Source organism: Chrysemys picta, chromosome 2 (assembly GCF_011386835.1).
Source record: "Chrysemys picta bellii isolate R12L10 chromosome 2, ASM1138683v2, whole genome shotgun sequence".
NCBI classification, from domain to species: Eukaryota; Metazoa; Chordata; order Testudines; family Emydidae; genus Chrysemys; species Chrysemys picta.
In genome coordinates, this window is record NC_088792.1 from 99,736,389 (window position 1) to 99,761,226 (window position 24,838).

Here is a 24,838-nt window from a genome sequence, read left to right on the forward strand (position 1 = left end):
TATTTAAGGAATAATTTATTTATATTCATGTATGCTTTATGGACTTGGAGTAGAAATTAGTCACCAGGAGGTAATGTATCTTGGTGATGGCCTATTCCGGCAGGAGGGAGTTGTCACCCCACCCTGTTTGAGATGATGCAAAAGGCTCAGTTGTTCAACTTCACACGGGAAACCATCAGAAGCAAGGACAAATAATCAAATCCACTTACAGGTAAAAAAGAAACTTAACAAGCCAGGAGTTTGCACCTTGTGTGAACAAAACAAAAGGTTGTTTTCAGTATAACACAGGGAGTGAGAAGCACTCTGTAGCCATTTCATTGACGAAACCCCTTGAGGAAGGGAGTGCTTTCATGAAGGTTTGAATCCTGGTTCTTGAGAAATGGACGGAACTTTGGGGAGGAAACTTACTTGATTAGATAGGAAAGTTAACTATTGTTACCATTTGCTTTCATCATACTCTCGTTTCTAGTTAAATCCTCATTCTCTCTTAAATAAACCTTCCTTTGTTTTATTATAAGTGCTCCCAAGTGTTGTGTGGTTTACAAGGTAAAACTGGAGTACACTGCACCTCTGGGTGCGGAGGATCTGGAATTTATGTGAGTAGCCAGTTTCAGGGACTGGGATGGTACAGGGGAACGATTCAAAGGGATTTGGGAATTGGGCTGCACCTATTGTTAACCTGCGAAGTGAAGTCAGGGTTGGCAGAGCCCAGCGGAGATGCTTAAGTGGCTGACAGGCTGATGGTGTGAGGGAGCTGACACCCAAACACCATGGGTAAGATTCCTTCTTGCTGGAGGCAGGGAGTAACAAGGTGCCTCACAGTCCTAGGTACCCCAAGAACTGTCATTGCAGGATGTTACATATCAGCATTTATTAGACATAGCTACTTGGCTAACAAGTTACTTCAAACAACCACTGCTACAGGGTTCTATTGGTCAGTATGAATTTACTAACTAGTTTCATTTTGATATTTGAAATTAATTAAAAATAGAACTTCCAATTAAAAAAATCCTGAATTGAGTCAATCCAACTAATTAGCAGGAGACATGGTGTCTCTTTCTTTAAAATATAGAACTGCATCAAGGATTAAATTTAAAATGACAAGTGCAGACACAGCTAGACAAGGGGAACTTTATTATCTTGATGCATGGATAAGAACATAGTATAAAGACCCTTACTATTAAGCACTAGGGAATTTTTTGAGGAAGAGACCTGAGTGTTCCTCCACACCTATCAGCTGTCCCCCCGGCTCCTGCTTTCAATAATGCTCAAATATTTTTTGGCTTAAACTACCGGTCTTCCTAATCAGGAAAAGGCTATTGAGTATCCAGTAGTGAAAGAGAGCCAATTAAATATAATACAAAAGGTATTAATAACTGATTTCAGCTACTTGCATATAAACTAGTCAAGTGCCACAACGGGGTAAGACTGAGGGAAGCAATTTCTTGAAACCTGTTGCAGATGAACTGTTCTATAATGGCCTATGGATACTGAATGCTACCTGCTTACTGGAAAGTTTAGGATATATTAGTTTTAGTTTAATAGTGGGCTGTAAGGAAAACCTGCAGGAAGGAACCAGTGGCTCAAGATAAGCCACTCATTTGTAAACACTTAAGGCTTAAGAGTCAATGCTCTATTAGCTGGGATGGGGTGGCAGCCAAAAGCCTGGGAACTGACCAGAAAAAGGGACTCCGGCTGAGTTAAAAGGTTAATCTCTCCAGAGCAGGGGCTGTGGCTGGGGAGCTGTTGGGAAACCAGACTGTCAGACAGGCATCCACTGGAGTATCTGAACAAGCTAGGACTGCCTCGGCCACCACCACAGGATGGAAGGGCTTAAGGTAAGAGACATACCTGTAGACCGTTGCTTTAATATCCCTTCTCTCTAAATGCTTAACCCTCTCTCCCCCATAGTTAAAGCAAACAATACTTTGTTTTGAGAAGCCTGTCTGGCCTTTATATACACCACTGGTCACAGACTCCCAAAGGGAAGAACTGCACATGCCAAACCCTGTCAGACCTGCCAGAAAATGGGAAGAAAGAAAAACAAAACAAAAACAAACTAAAAACACACACTCAAGCAAACAAACTCAGAATCGTCCATGCTTCCGACATGGTTTATATTGGCTACCAGACCAGAGATGGTCCTGAGTTGCATAGTTCAGATAACAGAAATTAGTATCTGTATTTTAAGTTGGAGGGTGTTTAAAAGTCATGGTTAAAGTTTCGCCAGTTATACATATGAAGCCGCCATAAAGTTCAGATCCCTTTCTGGATCCAAACTTTCCCCAAACTTTATTGGCAGTAAGACTCGAGGTTTTGGTAAAAGTCTCTCTCTCTATACCAGACATTCATAAACCTGGAAAACATGTCACAGCATAGATCCCAGGGGACAAACTAGCAAAGGTGAAATATTGTTGGAAGAGCTATGAAGCTATTTTATGAAAAACATGGAGTTATCTTGAGAGAAAAGTTTGGGATTTTTTTAAGTGAGAAAATTTCAGAGTTTACCAAACTGTGAATTCCACATATTTGCATTAATAGTTTTGTCTCTTTTACATATGTATTGGGTGGATAAATATTTTATGAAGACATTTTCTCCCACCTGCAATTTCTAAAGTTTGCAGCTGCTGCCACTCAAACAGGAACTATATTATATAGCCCAGTGATATTCAGACTTAGGCTCGCGAGCTGCAAATGGCTCGGTAATGTGTCCATCTAAGTTATTAACCAATCACAATGTTTTTACTAGGTTATTAATGCTTTTACTATGTTATTAGTAAAAACAACAGTCATTTTGCTGTGAGAATAATATATAAACTAAATATTTCCTGTCATATTGTTTAAATACAAATATATAGTGCTATCGTAAATGAAACAATGAATTCTCACCATTGTAGCTCTTTTGGATAATGATGATCACTAATTTGGCCCTTGAATCACTGAGGTCTGAATATCACTGATATAGCCAGTCCTACAATCTCCTGAGATGTTGATTTGTCTTCAGTCTAGAAAGATATCATTCATTACAGAAAATTCTCTCTCAAAGTACACTTGGGAATATCCGCTATAAGTCTACTGGTATTTCTGTTGTGAAAAGGGCTTAAATGTGTGTGCATGGTTCTTTTGTTTTTTTAACGTCAAAGTTAATAGTTGCTTCAGAACAGGTATCTTTTTTCCTCTTGCTGTCTTTGCAGTTTTCTTATCAACCACATAATGCTTAGCCTTTGTATTATTAGTACTGTATATTCCTTAGGCAATTTTCATCAAAGCAGTTAGCAATTCTGTCCAAAAATTTCAAACACTCAAAAAAGGTTTTTCAACTTCTTGCTAGAAAACAAGGGAAGAGAAAGACCTAATGCAACATAACAAATCATAAGCTATTACCCTGACCTAGAGTTACTGAATGCATATATCAAAGGAAATTGACTGATTCCTTGAATGTCACAGTTCTTTCAGCATGTTAAATGTTGGCAGCTTAAGATTCAAAGTTTAAAATGCCATTTTGTTTCTTAAGACTTGTACTCTCTTAACATCCTATGCCTTTTGATCCATCCTGTAGTTTGTGATTTTTTGGGTTTTTTTAATCCCCAAACACTTTGCACCATATTTCTAAAGCCTGCTCTCTCTTTTAGTATCTGCCGTTTGTAGGCATAAATAATTGCAGACACAATTCAGTTCATTTAGACATTTAAATACTTTATTGCACTAGGTCAAGAATTTAAATACATAATTAGCTAAAATTTCACAAACACAGAGGCCTGGATAGAGCTGGGCTGAAGACCAGCCCTTTACACAGCTCTCTTTAGGGCCTGATCCAAAGCCAATTGAAAGCAATGGGAGTCTTTGCACTGACTTCAATGGAGTTTGGATTAGGCCCTTGAGGGGCTTGCTCACAATATGTTTGGCCAACTAGCAGCCTCTCATCTGCTTCAAGGCCTTAGAGATATGCATGACTTTTACATCTAGGAGAGATTTTAACAAGATCGTTTTTCCATATTCCACCATCAGGAGCAGGAATATCTGGTGCAATTTATTAAACCCTCTAAACCCAGGATGGCCTTTTCATATATAACCTCTGTATAGTGTAAGAAGTTGGCATTTGGCAAGTTACCATACAATGAAATCAGATACTGCAGTTTTCCTCTATATTCAGAATAGGAGCTGTGAGATAAATGGAGAACTAACTGCTGGGAAATGTTGGCTTTTTAATGGTAAACACTGTAAAAAAAAAAAGCAAAACTGGCCACTTAGAAACCCTACAAAGGATATGAGATTACGCATGCAGGAATTTTGATCCATAAACTGTTGACTATATGACACTAATCCATGGGTAACTATATATATCCATACATAAAATATATTTCTTTAAAAACTGTGACCATTGTAACACAAATAATAGTCTTCATTTAAAAAAAGGCTGAATATAATGCAGTACAAGTAAATTAAATTACTCTGCAGTATGTAAAAATGAAACACATGCTAGATGCTGAACTGGCTGATTTATGCGTAATGATCCATACCACACATGGAGCTTAAACACAGGTTATATTTGCTAGAAGCAAGGATATTTACCCCCTGTGCATAACCAGATAGATCCTAAAGCACAAGAGAATCACACATGGTGTATATCACACACCCCTTAAGAAATGCAGCCATTTTTGTCTTGTGTACCTTTTGCATCTAAAAACAGAAATCTACCCTTATTTCTTTTCTTTCACAGCGTAAATCTTCTGTCTTTCACATAAAGAACAGGTGAATGAAAGAGTGAGAAGGCTTAACAGGAGTCAAAGGCAGATCTCACCATAGGGACTTTTGATTTTAACAAAATAAATTTCTTGGTTAAGAGATAGAAGGTGTGTGAGGCAATATCTTTTATTGAAACAACTTCTGTTGGATCAGGTCCAATAAAAGCGAGGGGGGGGAGAATAAGGCCATCTTCGGCTTTGATTTGGTAGTGAAAGTTCACATCCTCCAGTATGAAGTGTATGGCCACTACCCAGTTACCTGTTAATGTTTAACCTCAACAATCTTCCCTGTAAACCATGTTAATGACTTCTGCAATTACTGGCCCACAGGAAGTCACAGTTTGAGTGAAACAGCATTGCACATAATTATGCAACACAACTAAAATCCAACAAGCTGCAGGCCAAATCTTTGTTCCAGTGTAATCAATGGGACTTTTATCACAGTCTTCAATGGGATGAAGGTTAGATTTTGTGGCTTTAACTAGCTCCTCCCAGAACTTGCAGATTTCAGCTGCTACAACATGCACTGCAGAGGCCTCAGCATGTTGAAGTGGGCTAAGATTAGTGGGTGGGTGAGTGAATGCCCCAGCTACATAAATCTCTCTCTCACACACAGACACACAGACACACACACACACACAGTTTCCTTCCCCTCCCTCCCCCGTGCTGCCACTTTCCTTCCTCTCAGACACAAAGAGCTCGGGTTCCCCATTAATTTAAGGCATGATCCAAAGCCTGTTCAAGTTAATGGAACGGGTCCCAGATAAAAAATGCCTCCTTGTTCTAAAACATTCCATGGAATTACTCTGCTATCTTTCCTGTTCACCGCCTTCACCTAAAACCGGACTGCTCTCTTTCCCGCCATGTAATCTCAACACCGTTGATCGTAAGATACCATCCCTCTGCAGCTTTGGTGTCTGCACAGAACAGCCTTCTTCCATCTCTCAGATCTTCAACTCTCCATCTCATTTAAAAACCAAAAAAATCAGCTGAAAACATACTTTTTCTCCCTTGCCTATAAAATACCTCTTATTTTTTCCCCACTCTACTGCAAGGTATGTTGGGTGCAATTTGTTTGAAAGACAATGTGCAAAATAATGTTGCCAGGCACTCCATTACTATAAATTCTACAAGAGAGATGCAGCCATTTTGAAGAGGCAGGCTTTTTCTTGACACAATACTGTGTTATCACTAGGCCAGTATGATTTCTGATGCAGCTGCAACTGTTCTAATTTATTTTTTAACTAATAAAAACTAAATCTTACATAACTCATTCCAATACTTTGTTACAATAAGTCATTTGTAATTACATAGCTGGTAAGTCTCTGGCTAACCCAGAGGACAGTCCTTGATTTAACAACCACAATTTTTTTCGAAATAGATGTCTATATGAGGATCTTCTATGTACAATTAACAAAACAGCTATGTACAAGTGCTGTAGATGTGAGCCATTCACGATTATCTGCTCTACTCCTCACCTCCCTGCCTTTAGATTATCTACTCATTTTTTAAAAAGGCACCAAAAGATCCTCTCCCTGTAGTTATCTAAACAGCTCCACAGTACATGCCTTAGGGAGAGGAAAAAAACAACAACGGAATTTGAATGATTCCACTGACTCATATTCAAACTATAGAAAACTGCGTCTGAATGCAAAGGGTGTAAATTAACTGATGTACCTTATACTTCCCTGCAGATTGGGGGTCTACACTACTTCTGCCCTAGTGTAAATAACTTTATGATATAAAGGACCCATCTCTGAGAAGTACAGCACTTCTGTAACTCCCATTAATTCTTAACCTCTTGGGATCAGACCCTTTGGATGTTGCACTTCAGTTCTTCATCCCATAGGTGGAAGGATGAGAGGTATAAGAATTAAACAGGTTAGTTTGGGTCACTGGCATCAGTTATAATTAGACTTGGAAAAATTAGATTTATATAGTGTGAAAGTGAAATGAATTATATTAAAGAAATAGAATGAATTAAAGAATGCTGTATGTACCTTTAAGTAGAAATAAGAAATGCTGCAAGCCAGGGGGCAGGAAAGCAGACATTAACTACTTCATGAATTGCCCCACTTAAGGGCAATTGGTAAAGCATTAGCCTTAGATCGATAAGAGTTAATAAGGAAGCAGGATTTGCATATTGTGCCCTAGGCAAATTTTACAATTTTGCTCTCTCTGTCCCTTTGTTTAGTTCGCACCCTTTTATCTGTATAAATAAGACTGTTTGAATCTTGCATGGGGGCTCACATTATCTGAATGTATTAGCAGAGCGCTGTGCTAATAAAACAGAGTGGTCTAACAAACTATAAGTCCTGAGTCTAACTTTGACAATAGGCAAATGTCAGTAGACGTCAATTTCACTATATATATATATATATATATATATATATATATATATATATATATATATATATATATATATATATATATATATATATAAATATATAAATAAATGAATAAATAAATATAAAAACACACACACACACACACACAGCCAAAAAAATTATAGATAGGCTTGAGAATGTATTTGAGTTTAAGGATACTTTTTTTTTCATATTTTGACGTGTGAAGTTGACAATTTGTCTAATGGTTATACGGCTTTAACTTTTTGAATCTCACCATTTACTGTCAATTAAATAATTATTGTCTGGCTCTCTTCTTGTCTGACCTCCTTCCCAAAAATATTTTTCCCCACCATTGTGAAAATTTAAGGTAGATTGAAAAAATATATATAAACATCGAGATCTGTCAAAATTATAAAAAATAAAAGTTGAGTTCTGCGAAGTATAGTTATAATTATGCTTGCAACTGACAGCTGTATGACTGCAATGATGTGATAATTCTGGCATCCTATTTACATTTAATTAATAGTCATTTGAGGGGTTACCAAACAAAATATTTTAATTTGAATACAAAGGGACATCTTTCAAAAGACACTTTATTAATTCTTTTCTTAGCGCAAGTTTGAATTCTGCCTAATATTTAAATATGAGAATGAAGGTCAAAAAGGAATATGTCTTGTTAGTCGAAGTTAGTGAACCAAGGCCATTACATTAATTATTATGGAATGTATACCACCATTAGGAATTAAGATTGAAATAAAAATTAACAAGGATAGGCAAATGAATGTATGAAGCATTTCTCTGAAAGCAAACTCTCTTTATAGTCTTTTGCTCTGACAATCATTAGTTTCTAAGCAAGGTAAGCACTCTTGATTGTTAACTTGACATTTTAGAAAAATAGTCAGTAGCATAAAAGTCCCAGAACCTCTCCTATCAAATCTTATTTTAGTACAACAGTTAGTATTACAACTTAATGGATATGGTATCAGCATATACAAAATCTTTTCCCTGAACGGTTTGCCTGTTTTTTTTGTATTTTCCTACAATTACTTTTTGATGTCTAATGATATCATTTTATTAATGCCAGAATCAATTTGTGCTTTCAAGATGTGTTTCTCAGTCCTCACCCTTCTTTTTCCCACAAAAAATGGGAAAGTGCTTAGTTAAGCCAGTTACCTTTGAACGCCCAAACACTACAAGCAACTGAATTTTTAAAAAGACTAAAATATGAAATCACATATGTGGGTCTCTTTGGTTTCATTGGGAGCTGCAAGTGCACTGAAATGTACAACTTAACCTATACCCCTTTTAGGCACATATTTTCTTTTAGACATGTAGTAGGAAGATGGCCTGAAACATAAGCCCATGTATCAAAGGCCTGGTATGAGGCCTGAGCTAAAGTAATCAAAACTTTGCTGATATAAAGCAAAGTTAAGTTGTGAGCAAGAGGGAGGCTCTGTTCACAGAATTTGGCAAGCATAGGACTGATTCTGCAAAAACACATATTCAGAGGTGCTGGGCACAAAACACTCATGCAAGCACATTCCAGAAGGCTGGTACCAGAACACCCCGATAAACACATTCCCCAAAGATAACAGGAACATGCTGACCCATCTTAAGGGATAAGGTCAGGATGACAGAATAGAGATGTTTTGATCGAACCTACAGGTACAAGGCAATGGGTGGTGCCCTAAAACATCAGAGGGTGGCACCCTGATATGTCAAGGGTAATATGTAACTTGTTTGTATTGGTGTATAAAGAGGTATCTCAGAGAGAGTGTCTTTGTCCAGCCAAGGGGGCAGTGGAAAGTCCCGTCACTGACTGAGATGCATCCATTGTCATGGGCATATATGTGCTAGTATAACTGTAGAAATTGATCTGGGAAGCCAAGACTGTGCTTTGCTGACAATAAACCTGACCAAGTGTCTTTGCACCTTAAGGGATTTTGTAGTCATTGGGCGGTTCACTTGAGATCTGCTCTGCCAGCTATCTGCGCAGAGCTGGGACAGCACACAGGGAGAACACACTCGCAGCCGAACATCTGACGACACGACATACAACTCATATTGAACACATAGAAAACAGGTTTGTTTCACAGCCTGGACAAAAGAGTATTTTTATTTTACCAGCACTATACCACAGTTAATCATGTGAATGTTTTTTTTTCTTATAAAAACCTTCTTTCAAGTGCTTATTTCTAGACCACAAAAATTTGCTTCAAGCAGACATATGCAGAAGTTAACATTCCTAGCTTCTGTCAGAAAAATGAGGTACTTGCCCATTCTTAAGTCACTGGTGTTAGTGGGTTCAGGTTAGTTTAGTAAAATTAGATTCTAATTTTAAATTTACTTACCATTAGTATAGAGATGCATTGGTGCCCTGGGGTTCCTTTTTAAGAAAAGCAGCAAATTAGAAACAATTGTATCTGTTTAATTTATGGAAGGAATTTAATACAATAGAAATACGTGAACTGAAAAAACAATTGCAGAGAGAATGGATTTCAGATACGCAAATTCAGCTACGCGAATAGCGTAGCTGAATTTGACGTATCTGATCCGACTTACCCCGCTGTGAGGACGGCGGCAAATCAACCGCCGCGGCTCCCCCGTCGACGGCGCTTACTCCTATCTGGGCTGGTGGAGTACGCGCGTCAATTTGGGGATCAATTATCGCGTCCCGATTATCCCCAAGAGATCAATTTTCTACCGCCGATCCGGGTGGGTAGTGAAGACCAGCCCTTATACATATCAGGAGACTTTTCTACTCATGAATCCTCACCAACCACAGAGACTTTTGAAGAAATTCAGAACAAGAACTGTAGTAGCAGATGATGTGTAGGAGAAATTCTACAGCAGCATTACTGAAAGACGATGTGGAATTTTCAAATGCACTCAGTGGTGGTCTAACGCTGTTCCCACTGACGTCAATGGCAAAATTCTCATTAACTTCAGATGGAGCAGAGTTAGGCCAATGCTGAACACTTCTGAAACCACTACTCAGTTTTTTATAACACAATGTAAATGTTCAAGTATAATTTCTGTATTGTAAAGATTTTTCACTTTTTTCTTGATGTTACTTAAAATATATCAGCAAACTACATTGTTGGGTTTTAGTTTGGTGTGATATGGTCATTGTTTTTGATCAAATATATATATACACACACATACTATATATATACATACACACACACACACACACACACACACACACTCACACACAAAATAATTAAGGCTAAGATTTAATCAAGAGTATTTTTAGTAAAAGTCATGTACAGGTCATGGGCAAAAATAAAAAAAATCACTACCCATGACTTGTTCATGATCTATACTAAAAATACTCATGATTAAATCTTGGAGGGGGGGAGAGGGAGAAATTCTGCAGGTGGGGAGGGAAGCCAGGGGCCCGCTGCTGATCCAGCCCTCGCCAAAGAGGTAGCCCCGGGGGCCCCGCCGCCGCCAGGGGTCAGCCACACTGGCCACTGCAGAAGTTACGGAGGTCGCAGGAAGTCACAGGAATCTGGGACTTCCGCAAAGACAGGAAGCCTTAACTATAATACACACACGCACCTGTATGCACAGAGTGGTATGGGATGTGTGTGTATGTATATGTGTCTATATCCACACACACACACACACACACACACAAACACACACACCACTCTGTGCATACAGGTGTGTGTATATAGATAGATAGATAGAGTCTGCAAACTTTCTTCCCCCTTCCAATTCCACCCCAAAGTCAATTCAATTAAAAACATAAAAGGATCTCTGGCTAAACTGTGGTATGTAATCTATCATTTAAATCAGCTTCTGTACCAGATGACTGGACGATAGCTAATGCAATGCCAATTTTTAAAAAAGGCTCCAGAAGTGATTCAGGCAATTACTGGCCGATAAGCCTAACTTCAATACTAGGAAAATTGGTTGAAACTATAGGGAAGAACAGAATTATCAGACACACAGATGAACATGATTTGTTGGAGGGATAGTCAACATGATTTTTGTAGATTCTAATCTACTAGAATTCTTTGAGGGGGTCAACAAGAAGGTGGACAAGGGTGATCCAGTGGATATAGTGTACTTAGATTTTCAGAAAGCCGTTGACAAGTTTCCTCACCAAAGGCTGTTAAGCAAAGTAAGCTGCCATGGGATAGGAGGGAAGATCCTCTCATGGATCAGGAACTGGCTAAAAGATAGGAAACAAAGGATAGGAATAAATGGTCAGTTTTCAGGATGGAGGGAGGTAAATAGTGGTGTCCCCCAAGGGTCTGTACTGCGACCAGTACTGTTCAACATATTCATAAATGATCTGGAAAAAGAAGTAAGCAGTGAGGTAGCAAAATTTGCAGATGATACAAAACTACTCATGATAGTGAAGTCCAAAGCAGACTGCAAAGAGTTACAAGGGGACCTCACAAACTGGGTGACTGGGAAACAAAATGACAGATGAAATTCAAAGTAATGCACATTGGAGAACATAATCCCAACTATACATATAAAATGTTGGGGTCTATATTAGCTGTTACCACTCAAGAAAGAGATCTTGGAGTCATTGTGGATAGTTCTCTGAAAACATCCACTCAATGTGCAGCAGCAGTCAAAAAGCTAGCAGAATATTGGGAATCATTAGGAAAGGGATAGATAATACGACAGAAAATATCATATTGCCTCTATATAAATCTATGGTATGCCCATATCTTGAATATTGCGTGCAGATCTGGTTGCCCCATCTCAAAAAAGATATATTAGAATTGGAAGAGGTACAGAAAAGGGCAACAAAAATTAGGGGTATGGAACAGATCCATATGAGGAGAGATTAATAAGACTTTTCAGCTTAGAAAATAGACAACTAAGGGGGATATGATAGAGGTTTATAATATCATGACTCGTGTGGAAAAAGTAAATAAGGAAGTATATTTGCTCCTTCTCATAACAGAAGAACTGGTGGTCACCAAATGAAATTAATAGGCAGCAGGTTTAAAACAAACAAAAGGAAGTATTTTTTTCACACAATGCACAGTCAACCTGTGGAACTCTTTGCCAGAGGCCAAGAATATAACAGGATTAAAAAAAGAACTAGATAAGTTCATGAAGGATACGTCTATCAATGGCTATTAGTCAGGATGGGCAGGGATGGTGTCCCTACCCTCTGTTTGTCAGAAGCTGGGAATGGGCGACAAGGGATGGATCACCTGTTCTGTTCATTCCTGCTGAAGCACCTGGCATTGGCTACTGTCAGAAGACAGGGTATTGGGCTAGATCAGGGATGAGCAACCTTTGGCACGTGGCCCATCAGGGAAATCCGCTGGCGGGCTGGGATGGGAAGCGGCGGCCAGCACATCCCTCGGCCCATGCCACTTCTCTCAGCCCCCATTGGCCTGGAACGGCGAACTGCGGCCAGTGGGAGCTGCGATTGGTCGAACCTGTGGACGCTGCAGGTAAACAAACCGTCTCCGCCCACCAGCGGATTTCCCTGACGGGCCGCGTGCCAAAGGTTGCCAATCCCTGGGCTAGATGGACCTTTGGTCTGACCCAGTATGGCAGTTCTTATGTTCTAAAGGTAAGCATGTAGTAATTATTAGAGATTGGACAACATTCCCAAACCAAAATGTTTTGGTGCAAGTGGGTGCCTATACATAGTATAATGCATATATAAAGCATTAGACAACCTCAAAACTACAGGCACTACTGCCAACTTCTCCTAAAATATATACTGCTTATATTTTTCATTAGTTTTCTCTCCACCTCCTCCCCCTGGTTTCTCTACAGTGATATTTCACTGTGGTCACTCTGCTCTACTGTTCACTATGTTTATCCCGTGGATATTTTCCTATCTCATTTATATCAAGTCTATTACATGGAATTAAACCCATGTTTGAGCTTAGCTATTTGCACCACAATGATCATAGCCAAATATTAGCCAAAACAAGTTCACTTATTCATAAATAAAAGAATAGTACAGATGGGCTTGAACTGGAACCTCAAATTTGAATTCAAGAATTTGACGAAAGTTCAGATGTGAGTTTGGAACTGACCTGTGTTATTCAGGCCCAGGAGTAGAGAGAAAAATCCATCAAATTTTGGTACATGAGGATAAAATGAAAAAGGTATAAAATTTTGAAAAAATAGAAGGAATGAAAAAATGAAAAGTGTAGATATTTAACACAGGTAAAAGTGTCTTGTCAAGCAGTGGACTTTTTTCCTTCTTACTCTTGACATATAATGTCAGTAATGCCAATAAGAGTTGCTAAACTAAGACATGTTAAGGCACCATTTCTTAGCTTGACATAATATTTTGACAAGTATTTTAAGCTCTCAAACTTTAATGACTATGGAACCAATAATATGAATATTCTAAATATATGTTTTGATCGCATGCTGTCAATTAGCATCTTTCTCTAGTATGATAAGCACTACCAGTAACCTCTCCATGTATGGGGCAGGGCAAGCTAATGAACTTGTGAGTAACACAATAATCTTTAAAATGCGTGTCAATAAAACTTTTACAGCACACAATTGCATATTTTCTATATTTTATGTATGTATGTATGTATATACATACACCGGACCCTCACTAGAATGCGTGTCTATATAGTGCGAATTCGCATATAATGCGGTCGCGGCCATGGATCCCAAATTTAATTGCAATGGATTTTAACATGGTTCCTGCTATAACGCATTAACGCCGTTCTGTGAATGGATCCCAAATCCCGCGAGGGTACAGTGTATATAGACACACATACAACAAACATGAATACAATTTAAACAGACATTGGACTAAATTCTGTCCTCTGCTACATCCAGAAAATCAATTTTACAGATGTAATATAGGCCAGGATTTTGCTCACTAAACAGACATTTAGTTTTTAAATAAACATTTATACACAAACATGCATACCCCCAGAAATCCCATTATAAGCTGTTAAATTAAAAGTGTCAGGAACCAAATTTCCCTGCTTGACACCAGGGTCCAAAAAATCATAATTTAAATTAACTTCTGCCACAACAATCACATGTTTTCTGCAGGCAATGTATTTTGAGAGCAACACCATGAACTCAAGTGCTTTAGAGAATGTGACTTCCACAATGACATAAATTTTTGAATAAAGCTAGAGAACTTCCATCTCTGTTAAATTAGTAACGCATGCATTGCTTTGGTGATGCTTAAAATATCTTTAATAATTCAAACTAGATCCTGCAAATATTAAATGTCTGCTTAACTTTTAACGTGTAAGTATGGCTGGAAGCTGAATCCAAGCAAATTCAGATTAGAAATAGCCACACATTTTTTTAACAATGAGGGTGATTAACCATTGGAACAAATTGCCAAGGGAAGTGGTGGATTCTCCATCTCGGAGTCTTCAAATGCCTTTCTGGAAAGTATGCTTTAGCCAAACACAAGTTCTTGGGTTCAATACAGGAGTAATGGGGTAAAATTTAATGCCTGTGACATACAGGAAGTCAGACTACATGACCTAATGATCCCTTTTGGCCTTAAACTATAATCTATGAAAGCAGACCCAGTGAAGTCAGTGGAGCTATTCACAATCTTAAAATAAGGCATGTGTGTTGTCCGAAGGATGGGGACCTTCATAAGCACTGAAAATATAAAATAATGTTATGACTATTATATGGTTTTAAAAGTAATTTGGGCTGGTTTATCTTTTTAAATAGGATTTACCAAGGAATACACTTTTTTTTTTTTTTAAACTTATGTTTAGGGCTAGGGCTGTAGTTTACAGTATTGTGATGAGGCTGAGAAATCTCACACCAGCAAAGACAGAGTTCAAAAAGCTTATGCCTCACCTAGCCCTGCCCATCTATACCTGCAGCCAAGGCCAGGCCTGGAGGAGGCAGAAAAGGTGAGAAACTGGCTCGGTTCAGGGCTGACTGGTGAAGGAGCAGGCTCTAGCTGCCTCCCCTCATGAGGGGAGTATCACTAAGAGCCTGACAGTCAGAACAGCCACTGGGGAAGAAGCACTGCATCCCTGATTGAGGAGACTGCTGAGGAGACCAAGGAGCAACAAGGTGAGAGTGAATTGAATGATGTAACTACAGAGACATTCTAAGGTTAGGCCAATCTTACTCCATTCTCCCATCCAGAGGGACCTGAGGCTGTGGCTGGACACTGCAAAAGATCCACAAGGGGGCGATACTCGAGTCAAGCAACTACAGACTGTTTGAGGCTTGGCCCCTATAGTCCAAACTGAAGAAACAGAGGTAAGAAGCAAGGGGCTGGAAATCAGGCGTTCCCACTAGATAGCCCAGCCCTTTGAGCACCCTATTACAGGCATATCATGACAAATGGCCCAGAAATTAAATATGATAAAACAGAAACAGCCCTTTTAACCAGGGGAAGCATTGATCATCTTGGCAAGAACTATAATTCACAATGGGGTAGTATACAAATAATTTGCAGTAGATATCATTATGTTGCTTTTTCCCAGAATAGTAATAAAACAGTGGCACAAAACACTGCTCCCACATGACTTATAACTGTACTCAAGTCATCCTTTCTATCCATTCATCTTATTCCTTTATGCACAACAGTTATAACATTATGTTTAATAACTCCCTCTTCAAAAATCATGTTCCTTTCTTGAGAACACATTATGGATGTATAAACACGATGAAATGTTCTTAGATAATACTTTTTTTTTAAACTATGTACTCACTATGTATGTAAGAACATAGCTAAGGGGAAAAAAGTTGAAGAATATTTGTGTGTGTGTGTGTGTGTGTGTGTGTGTGTGTGTGGTGGGGGGGACACGTACAGCCATATTTGTCTGCAGGCTCTTACTTTTTCGTAAGGCTAGTTTTAGCTTTGTGATAGATGTGAATTATGGATCTATGTGGATGTGTGTGTAATATACATCACAAATTACGTATTTTAATTATGTATTAAATTATATAGTGTATTTTTGTGATTCTGGTTTGTAGTCAACATTTCAGCTACGTAGAGAAGAAACTATTTTCCAGAACCATTTTCTATTGCTACTGCTGTATTTTGCCCTTCACTTATTTTGATCAGTGGAGTAATTTGGTTACAAGGATCAGATTGGGAGTAATTCCTTTCATTTTCTTTGATGGTTTATAAGGTAGGAAAGACTTTCACACATTTCTGATTGACACTCAAGAAAATTAATTCAAGTTAACTAAAGGTGTGAATTTAAAGTGGATAACTGCATAAAACCTTGTGTGGAGACTTTCATTCTGAATTAAAGTAGATTTAATTTGTCTTAGTGTAAATTAAAGTAACCTGAATTAAGACAAGTTTAATTCTGTATGACAGTGTCTACCACAGAGGTTTAATACACTACTTTAAATTCAGACCTTTTAGTTAATCCAGATAGTTAATTATTCAGATAGTTTAGTTAATTTTCCTCTGTGTCCCTGTGTAGAAAAGTCCTCAATTAGAGGGGAAGAATGTTACATCTTGTGATACTAGTTAGAGACAGTTCTGAGCAGACTGACATACTTTGCATGATTTGTTCGATCCTTGGAAAAGGAAAGCTTTACTTTTATGATAGTGTCTGATTTGGGAAGCTCACAGTTTTATGCCTCTGGATGCAGTCGCCATTCAGACAAGATTTTTGTGTTTATTTATTTAACCTTTGCCCACATGGATACTCATAACAATGAATCCAGTGTGTGTGAACCTACTCCTACCTGAGCGTTTCCATCAGAACATCTATGATTAGTTTTGAAACTCTTAAGATCTGCCTATTCAGGCCAGAGTAGGTCTCCACTTAACACTTTTTGCCAGTGGCAGATGGGTTTTTATGCTAGTGATCTGTAAACAGGATATTAGGCTTAGTTTTTGGTTAACACGCTGTTTCTTTGGTAAGTCAGATGTCCTGGAAAGATTAATGGAGTACTTAGTAAATTATTTAAATAGCCTCATGACATATGCTGTATGAGTACACATTATAGAGAGAGACAGAATTTCAATACATTACTATAATGCTTAAAGTTTCTAACAGGGATTGGGTCCCCTTTTGCACCAGCCACTGTACAAATGCGTAAGAGTCCCTGACCTGCAGAATTTACATTTTAAGACCCAGATCCTGTGAATACTTACTCACATGAATTATTACATTGATTTTAATGGGACTAGTCTCATGAGTAAGTTTAAAAATATGCATAAGTGTTCCGAGGATCAAGTCCTAAATAAATGGTGGGAGAAAGGAAACAACTTTATTTAACATAAACAAAAACATCTTCTTTTGAACATACAGTACTATGTGACAATGGTAGTCCATTGTATGCAAGTGTATTTTACACATATTTTGAAATATTAAATTATAAATAGTCTATGTCTCCATAGTCTACACAAATTTATCAGATGCATCAGGTGAGCTCCCAGTAGAGGAGCTTTGTGTATTACAACAGTATCAGCCATTAGTGGTATTTGCTTAATTTAATAAAATCAGTATTTTGAATCAATAACCACTATTAGCAAAGGACAAGGTGTGTGCGCGCACACATGCAGGAGGACAGTTGTATGATGTGGTAGGAACAATTCGCATATTACTACCTCAGAAGGGCTTGACCAACATGTGCTATTGCTAATAATCTTACAACTCTTTTTCAAGGAGAATCTACTGCAATGAAAGTCTCTGATTGGAAAAAATATTTCTCCAAAATAATTATGCTGTGATCTGGGGTCATCTTCAACTTCTCTTTCCACCCCTCCCCTCACATCCAACATTCATTTTTATCCTGACAGCTAAATACCCGATTTGTTCCTCACTCGGACTACTGCTATCCCCTCCTCTTTGGGACCTACACTGTGCCCCCTACACTCTATTCATAATGTGGCTAAAATTATGGATGATCTGACCACATCACATTCATGGATCTGATCGCAGAATCATAGAAATGTAGAGCTGGAAAGGACTTCAAAATCTAAGGCAGAACCAAGTAAATCTAGATCATCCCTGACAGATGCTTTTCCAACCTGTTCTTAAAGACCTCCAATGAAGGGGATTCCACAACTTCCCTTGGAAGCCTATTCCACAGCTTAACTACACTTATAAGTTTTTCCTAATATCTAACCTAAATTTTCCTTGTTGCAGATTAGGCCCATTATTTCTTGTCCTACTTTCAGGACACATGGAGAACTCTTGATCACAGTCCTCTTTATAAGAGCCCTTAACATATTTGAAAACTGTTATCAGGTCCCTCTTCAATCTTCATAGGAATACTATGCTTGTGCTTCTCCAATCTTCTGAGACCTCACCCATCCTCCAGGACTTCTCAAAGATAATTGCTAACAGTTCCAAGATTGCTTAAGCTAATTCCTTAAATTCCCTAGGATGAATTTCATCAGGCCCTCCTAACTTAAAGATATCTAACATCTAAATATTCTTTAACCTGTTCTTTCCCTATTTTGGCTTGCGTTCCTTTCCCCTCATGTCACTCTTGTCTTTGCTCTTTTACCAACTGGACTTCTGCAACACCTCTAGTGGAAATATTTTTTCCTTGCCTTCAAGCCATTGCATAACTGCGGTCCTGACTATATAGTTGATCTACATTCTTGCCTGTCTCCCCTTGCCCGTTTTATTCTGCCAACATGTGATGCTGTATGACTGAAATATGACCGTGTATATAATTGTTGCTACCACTGTTATATAATTGAAACAAATCTTGTACAAAAGTATATCACGTAAGGTGTCAATGAAAAAATTATGATCTGCTAAGTATTTTGATCCTGTGATACAGAGATGATACATGCATAAAGTTATGAATATTGCCTGTTTAGCTGCATTTCAGATGTGTTTGCTCCTGGAATAACATCCGCAAGATAATTTACATCTAGTCTGGCCAGCACATTGTGAATGGACTATTCAAATTGACGGTCCATTAAAGAAAACTTAACTCTCACAGTGGGCCACAGAGGAAACTTGTCCCACCCAGCAAGTCTCCCTGTGGATGCCTTAGCCTCCAAGTGGGCAATGGCTGCTCCTGTGAGTTATCAAAGCCAGGTAAGGGCATGTGACCTGCTCATGTGACCCTGGACTCCATCTTGTGACTGTAATTTTCCATAAACTGAGACTGAGCTTTGTTTGGGACAGTAACATTCCATCCACATGGGGGAGGGTATAAAAGACCCTGGAAACATCTCCATTTTGTCTTCATTTCCTGCTTCATTTCTCTGGATTGGATTTCTAACAAGGAAGCTCTAAACAAGGACTGATGACCCTCAAGATATTTGGGTAATTTCCAGAGAGACTTTTGCAAACTAAAGCAGTTTATTCCATCACTCCTTCAAACCTGATATAATCATTGCAAAATTCTTGTATGTATATAATCTACTGACCATATTAATTCTCTATTTCTTTTCTCTTAAAAATAAACCCTTAGATAGTAGCTATTAAAGGAGTGACAACAGCACGATTATTGGGGAAGATCTGAGTTATATATTGACCGGGCTATGTGGCTGGTCTCTTGAGATCAGAAGAACCCTTTGTTTGATTAAATTGGTTTTCAATAACCACTCATCATAAAGTCTAATGTCTAGGTGGTGAAAGAAGGGCTGGAATGCCTAAGGAGACTGCATTTTTGACTTCTTGTTAAGCAGTGTGGTGAGAGAGAAGTTTATGTTTGTTACTGGCGTGGTATATCTAACATTAGAATAACCACCAGTTTGGGGTGGGTTTGTCCTATTTCTTAGGGGTTTGTCCTGAATCTTGTATTCTCAGCTGTAACCCACTGAGGCACAGCGACAGAACAGTACTAGCTTTGACTCCCAATTCATCTGCTTCTCCCACAACCGATTTAGTACCTTTCTCCATGCTTCCTACTACACTTCAAAATATTTTGGCCTGCCAAACCACATCTCATCTTTTTTTTTAAACCAACGTTTAGGTCAATATCTACTGAGCACACAGCATATGCATTCCTTGGTTAGGAAACACACAGAACTAGAGATGAGGTAAATTTGAGTGTGTGGAAATTCTCTCTTTGACCTCTCATCCACAAATGTTTTTTCTGATTATGTATGGAAAAGAGTAACATTACTGTGCTTCAGTATTTTGCGTGGATGACAGCTCATTGCATTGGTGACAATGTATGAATTTTCTGTGAAAATTCTTGGAATGTGAGCAAAACTGAAGTCTAACTGTAAGCACATTTCTATGCTGTTCTATGCTTCTCTTGTGCTCATCCATCTATGAAAGACTGTCACGTGTGTAATTATTTTTCTCCTTACAAATATTTTAGGGAGGTGAAGGTTAGGAATGCTTAAAAAAGATTTAATGAAATAAGGATGCACACAACCATCCTTTAACCTGCCATATGTGTGATCTGTGATGACAATCGTGAAGGGTTTTGTAATATTTTGATGAGGGGAAAAATATACTTGGATGCTAAAACATCCACTACTCAAATACAAAGAGAAGAGGAGAACCTTGTGATACACGTTTTCAAACGAGTTGAACAGTTTACCAGAATTTGACTAGCTAGTCCTCTTCTTCCTCTCTCTTTGGTGAGGTTGTTCATAAAAAATAACTTATGATATTAAATTAACAGCTGTTGATGTAAGATCGCTCTTGTGTTTTTTAGAATTGAGATTATTAATTTTCAATATACATCTTATTTTCTCCTAAATGTAATGCTGCTGTAGCATCACAGAATATATTTCTGAATGCTATAATGAAGTTGTTACTGTTCAGGGCAACTGCTCCCGTACTTGTCCTTTGTGGTCCAGCAAGGGCACCTACTCTTTGGGTTCCGGCTCCCCAACTATCTCTCTCCCTTCTGACCAGAATATTTCCAGGCTGCACAATTCTCTGCCTATACTGTGAATCTCCCAGAAAATCAGACTGCCTTAGCAGGCCTGCTTTGCTTTCATCCTCAGAGGCTACAAACAGCACAATTGCCCACAACCTCCAACTCCAATAAGAGCTCTGGCATGTGAACAGTCTTTCAAACCCCTCCAAGAGGTTCTTCTGTGGTTACATGTTTGTAACAGCTGTTAACGCACAACAAGCACATCCACGAATCAGTGAGTTTCTCCTTTGTAGAGTAAGGTTCAAAGACCCAAAGAGACCCTGAACAGGTAATCATTCAGACAACAAGCTTCTCCTTAGAACGTAATTTCAAAGGATTAGGTCAGGTGGGGGGTAGGAGGCGGGAGGAATGTGCATTCCCTTCCCCAGGTACTTCCTAGGAAACCCACTTAACTTTAAAAGTTCACATTATTCCAAATAGTCCTTGGAAGCTCATAACACTACCCTGGAGACATTAGTCATGTCTCCCCCTTAGAGATGTTATATATAGTCCCACAATAAACACACAAACATTTGCATTTTAATACAATGAACTCCTATGATACTTAATTCAATAAGGTTTGTCCAAGATATTGCAAGACACTGCCATATTTATAACAGAAGTGATTTTATATTAACTTTTTGTTGCTTTTTTGAATGTCTGAGAATTCATAAACAAGAAAAATAAATATTTTAGTTTGGGACTAGGTTTGTTTCATCAATAAGGTAGCTCACGGTCAAGTTAGGGAGGCAAAATGACCCATGGATAAGGTATTTAATTAGGACTCAGAAAACCTAGGTTTTATTCCCAGATCTGCCACTGGCTTTACTGGGACTTTGGGCAAATCACATCACCACCCTGTGCCTCAGTTTTCCAATCTATACAATAAGGATAATGATACTGCCCACCTTTATAAAGTCCTCTGAGATCTATGGATGCAAAGTATTATATGGGTTTGATCCTTAATTTCTGTAGCACAGGATCAGGGCCAATATAAAAACTAGGTATCAGTATTACCATTACATCTTGCATCTTCTCAACAAGACAAGAACATGGCCATGTCAAAACAACTATTCCCACCAGGGGCTCACTATGTCAAACATCATCACAAGATCAACGGTATCACAGACAATTGATCGATCTAATGAATTCCGCATGGCAATCCTCATTCATTGCCAGCAATAAATAAATTAATAAATAATTAAATAAAACCTTGCCATCTCTGTACCATACCCAGACCTAAAACTACATTGAGCAAGGGCTGAGGAAGCCTGAACTTTAGAAGTATTCTCAGATTTACTTTTCCACCATCTATCTCTGTAACTTTTCTCCCAAAGAAGATTAAAAGCCAAGGGGAAATTAGCAAGATGACAAGTGTCAACAGATGGTTTCTGAGAAGGCCCTACAATTACTGCCTCATTGTAATCAGTGGGAGCCTGAAGCTCCCTGAGCATCTCCAGAACCTCGGTGCGAAATAGTGGCATATTCGAGCAGAGAAGATACCTGTTTTTATCCCTCCAAGGAAACAAAGCTCAATCTGCTTCTCAGCAACCATATCTATGAAGTACAACAAGAACTCCTTTCCCTTCTGCTCCCAGGAGGACACAGTGATGTGTCAACTTCAAACAACATTTGTCTGTGCCAGTCTCAAGTCTAGAGACTTGTGCCATTTTTAAAATGAGGAAGTTTCAATCACAGCACAAAGTTTCCTGATACTACACAAATAAGTTATTACCTTTTCTTTATTATCAGAAGATAGTGGTCAAGTAAATGTTGGTGACCAGGTGTACTTCTGTCCTTGCCCCAAAGGGGTGAGCAAGGAGGAGATATGTCTCATCAGTTCTATTTGAGTAGCACCATTCTGAACATGATTAACTATGTCAGCTACCTCAGCCTAATACTGACAGTTATTTCTAAGTGTTTTGCAACTTTTAACGGATTGCACTGAATAACAAACTATTCTCAGTTACACACGACTGGGGATAAAAGGTAAATGTTCAAGGTTTGTTTGTTTTTTAAATATAGTTTCCTGAAGAATGGATTTGATATTTGATGTGTCTGTTCCTAGCAATCAGAGAAAGGCTTTTGTTAAGAGACCTAATTCCTAAATTCATGTTGGTATAAGACTTCCTCAAGGTCAAATGAGATATATAGCAGAATGTAAAGTGCAGTAGTTTGGTACCAGGTCTTACAGAGTGGTTTTTACGAGGAGGAATTACTATTAGTAAATGAATAAAACAACAATGGTTGTTTGGTATTCATGCTGTGTCATAAATAGTGGATGTGCTGGGAAGAAAGGAGTTTCATTGAAAAGTCAAACACACAAGTGACCTAGAGGCAGCTAAGCCACTGACAGTGTAGCACTTCAGCTGAATTCATTGAACCACCACATAAAGAAACTAAAAATGTCTGTAAGAGTGAGGGGGGTGGAGTTTCTTTAAATGGACTGGTCTCTAACTAGATGTACTTTCATTCACAGCATACATGAACAGGCACAATGGATAATATTAGTATTTGTGTGCTCCCAAGAACTTCGCTTTCCTTGCATAGAGGGACAAATGTAGGCTCTTCAGCCACAGGGAGATGTAGAGAACCCAAGAAGGAAGGAGGCTTCAGAGGGTAGTTCGCAGCCCTGTACACAAGGAAACTACTCTGCAACAGCAATCAAGGAGCAAGAAGTTGTGGGGCTTTGAATTCTGTCTCTTCCATCTTCACCCATAGAAAGCAGGAAAGAGGAATGAATGCCCCTCATGGAGACGACTCTGGTATCTGCCTTCCCCACATGAATCTGCCAGCTGTCGTTCATTTAATTACTTTAACGTTTCTATTATCCCCAAGTGAGAAGTTATTGCCAATGCCTTTCTAGTTCCCAAATTCCAGTGGAACAGACTATGTGGGCAGCTCTTCCTCGTATACAAATTTAACAGGTTTGCTGCTAATGATAAGCTCTTACTTTGGCATGCCTGAGTTAAGCCTACCACCATGACCTTCCACTGGCCTCTTCTTCTGAGGTATTTCCCCAGCTGAAAAAAACTGCCAGTAGTTATAAATTGGTGAAAAATGCCTATTTATTAGGAAGCAGTTTTTAATTTTATTTCCCCCAAGGGAGATGTGAACAGGGACGGAATATGCTGGCCTCTATTTGCCTCAGGAAAGGCATTCTGCTGTACTACACTTTTGAGCAGAATACATGTAAGAGGCTTAAAATGGCTCAGATTCAAGAAGCAAGTTCTTGTTTTATTGCCAACACTTCGGTTTCTAGATGGGAACCAGGCAAGCTAATTACTGGTCCATCAGATAATTTATTCCTTGAGTTAGATCAAAAGGATTCCCTTCTGGGTGTAGTTCTTTCATCTGCCTCAGGTGTTTGACATTACTAAAACTGAAGACTGTAATTTCATTAACAAATAAAATTAACCATTCAGAAACAGATGTAGAAATCAGTGAAGTTTAGATATTTCCCTATGAAGAATTCAATGAGTATTACATACTGATGGGAAAATACAGAGAGAAGACAGACAGATTAATTTAGCATTATGGACTGCATGGAAAATGGGATACTATACCTTTAAACTTGCAGGCCTTGATTCAACATAGCACATGCTTAAGTCTAATTGAATTTAACTACTGTATGCTTAAATCTAACCTGTACAACTAATACACTTTTGCCTTTTGCACTAGTATAATGCTCCTGGCTGTTGAGCTTCTTTCTAAAATTGTATTTCATTTATTACAGAGTTATATAAAGATTATACCTAGACTACAGGAAATCGTTAATAAAAACATAACCATCAAAAGTAAATGGGAAAATATATCTGCAACAAAACATATCAGTAAGGCTACAACAAATTCTAACCATTCAAAAACCACATTCAGAAGCCAAAGAAGAACACAGATGTTGCTGGGTCTGGTACTATTCAATATTTTCATTAGCGACTTGAATAGTGGAGTGGACAGTATCCTTATAAAACTTGC

The 24,838-nt window shown here is 38.5% G+C and overlaps 1 protein-coding gene and 1 long non-coding RNA gene across 11 annotated transcripts in view; one reads left to right on the top strand and one right to left on the bottom strand.

Moving 5' to 3' along the window:
- Positions 1-24,838, bottom strand: part of TPK1 (thiamin pyrophosphokinase 1) — a 502,338-nt gene that overhangs the window by 142,068 nt on the left and 335,432 nt on the right. The gene's annotated exons all lie outside the window — the stretch shown is intronic.
- Positions 1,494-24,838, top strand: part of LOC135981421 (uncharacterized) — a 55,133-nt gene continuing 31,788 nt past the window's right edge. The window contains exons 1-2 of one of the 2 annotated variants that reach the window (XR_010598424.1): positions 1,494-1,838; positions 15,194-15,310. This is a non-coding gene — a long non-coding RNA (uncharacterized LOC135981421). The remainder of the gene's footprint in view (positions 1,839-15,193; positions 15,311-24,838) is intronic. The other variant, XR_010598425.1, reaches the window with a different exon arrangement.